Source organism: Pteropus vampyrus, unplaced genomic scaffold (assembly GCF_000151845.1).
Source record: "Pteropus vampyrus isolate Shadow unplaced genomic scaffold, Pvam_2.0 Scaffold288, whole genome shotgun sequence".
Taxonomy (NCBI): Eukaryota; Metazoa; Chordata; class Mammalia; order Chiroptera; family Pteropodidae; genus Pteropus; species Pteropus vampyrus.
The window spans coordinates 3,982,581-3,985,431 of NW_011889069.1; the positions used below are offsets into that span (position 1 = coordinate 3,982,581).

A 2,851-nucleotide genomic window follows, 5' to 3' on the forward strand; every position below is an offset into this window, starting at 1 on the left:
AGTTGAGTATCACTGCTGTAAGGGATTATTCAAGAGGAGGCAGTTAAGGCCGAGAGAAATTCAGTAACCAGCTTCAGATCACATAAATATTAGGTGATAGAACTGAAACTAGTACCTAACTTTGTTAATACATTCCCAGTCCAATCTCTCAGTTCCCCTCTTAAATTGTTTCATTTTGTATCAAAAGCAGTGGCATATGTTTAAATTTTTGACACCAAAACAAAAATTGACAAACCCCCTGTGTTTACCAACGATGTATATTGTCCACTTGGATTCACTTCTCTACTTTCAAAGCTCTTACCATATAACCTTAACAACCCCTGCTTTTCTTGGCTCCTAAAAACTTAAAAATGCTTGAGCAACAATTTTTATGAGCAATTGGAATGGATAGTTTGGAAGTCCTCAACTTGCATTATAAATTATACAGGTAAGTTTAAATTGGATGTGATGTGTGGGCTACAGGCCTATCTCGGAAATATTGTAGTTCTAGTTCTAGTCCACTGCTATAAAGTGAATAAAGTTGTATCATAATATTTTTGCTGGCAAAGGGTCTTAACCTTCAGTTTGTAAAAAAGGCAACGTCTGTGAAGTGCAGTAAAGCAAAGCACAATAAAATGAGGTATGCCTGTACTGAAAACTAGTGAATTATGTGCTAGTGAAGAATACTGGAGGACCTATCTCTGGAATCTAATACCTGTTTATTAAGTAAAATTGATGTGTTACCTTAGGTTTATTCTGAACCTTCTTGTATCTTTTGGTCTTACTTTATATACTTCTCAGTCTATGCTTTTTAATAAAGGCAAAATCCGAACATATAGTAGTACTTAGTAAACTTAATTGGGTTGTTTAATTCCATATCTGATGTTTCAGTTTATCATCGTATCCTGGGTTTTCAATATATAGAAGCTCAGATTTGGTTTGGGAACACGAAGGGGAAGATATAAAAAAGGAAAACCAGATAAGAAAGAGCAAATTGGTTAAAATTAGTAGTCAGAAAAGAAACTAAATGTCAGGTTGGAGAGCTTAGAACTTTAGGTAAACACTTTGCTTTAAAGTCAGAGTACATCGTCTGAACATCTGGATTCTGTAGTGCTCTCAGGCTCTGCTCAGGACCTCTCTGGATTTCATTTTGGTCTCATTAGCAGAATCTTTTCTCTGAGAGCTATGTAACAAAGCCATATATATCTTTTGAAAACTTCAACTACTGCAGTGTTGAAAACCTCAAATGCTCAGCTTTGAAGGTGTCTTTTCTTTTATCTATTCAAATCTTTGAACTTAGATATAATTGGGTTGTTACATAATCTGATTCTGAACATGTATAAATTCACAATATGAAAACTTCAAGACCCAAACTCAGGGGTTTGCAGACTAAGACAAACTATAGAATAAGAGCCATCAGACGTTTAATGTAATTGTCTGCCATGGTTATATTAACTTGCTGTTTTTTCCATTCCTCCCTCTAAGTACTTTGTAAACTGTCTTAAGCTAAAGTATTGGCCAGCAAGGATTCTTGTAGGTTTCTTTCTTTTTCACTGCACATCTGTATTCTGCATGGCATTTTCCTCTAGAAATGTGGCAGAGCTAACAGCTGGATACTGTAGATTGGCCTAGTACTGAAGCGGCAGTTGTTATCTTTTGGTAGTAGAGAGGCAAAAAAGAGTTGTCCCCTAGGATTTATAGCAGACTTAGTCTGGTATTGAGGTTGCCTCTTGCATGTAATTGAGTGTAATGATGGAAAGGCAAGGGGAAAGGGAGCTACTACCATGTTGTGTTTGGGGACATGGATTGTTAAATTTATAGGGGTGACATTGGTTAATGAAATTATATAAGTGTACAATGAAATTATATAAGTGTACAATGCTATAATATAGCAGTCCCCAAACTTTTTGGCACCAGGGACCAGTGATCCCATGAGAATATAATACCTAATGATCTGAGATGGAGCTGAGGCGGTGATGCTAGTGCTGGGGAGCAGCTGCAAATACAGATGAAGCTTTGCTCATTTGCTGGCCGCTCACCTCCTGCTGTGTGGCCTGGTTCCTAACAGGCCATGGACTGGTATTGGTCTGCAGCCCAGGGGTTGGGGATCCCTGCTATAATACATCATCTGTATGTTGAATTATGAGTTCACTACTCAAAGTCAAATCTTCTGTCACCATATATTTGATCCCCTTTACCCTTTTCTACCTCCTCCCCACCCCCTTTCCCTCTGGTAACTACCATACTGTGTGAGCTTTTGTTTGTCTTGTTTGTTGCTTTCAGTTTTATATCCCACATATGAGTGAAATCATAAGGTTCTTGACTTTTTCCTTCTGACTTATTTCGCTTAGCATGATATTCTCAGGTCCATCCATGTTGTAAATGGCAGCATTTCATTCTTTCTTATGGCTGAATAATATTCTATTGGATATATGTACCACACCTCCTTTATTCAATCACCCATCAAAGGACACTTTTGTTGTTTTCATGTCTTGGCCTCCGTGAATAATGCTGCAATATCATAGGGCTACATATATCTTTATGAATAAACTTTTCAAAAATTTCAGGTAGCAACCCAGAAGAGGGACTGTTGGGTCATATGGTAACTCTAGTCTTGATTTTTTTGAGCAAGCTCCGTACTGTTTTCCATAGTGGCTGTACCAATTTACATTCCCACCAGCAGTGTATGAGGGTTCCTTTTTCTCCACAACCTCTCTAACACTTGTTATTACTTCTCTTGTTGATAACAGCCATTCTAACTGGTGTGAAGTGATAGGATATTTTTTTTTTAACTGTAAGAAGAATTTACCGACAACATAAATTTGGTAAGTTTAAAAAGTATAAGTAAGAAAAGTAATCATAATCCCAGCAG

The 2,851-nt window shown here is 37.3% G+C and overlaps 1 protein-coding gene across 1 annotated transcript in view; it reads left to right on the forward strand.

Annotated features, from left to right (window-relative positions):
- The window catches only part of JAM3 (junctional adhesion molecule 3), a 64,622-nt gene that overhangs the window by 16,448 nt on the left and 45,323 nt on the right, over positions 1-2,851 (forward strand).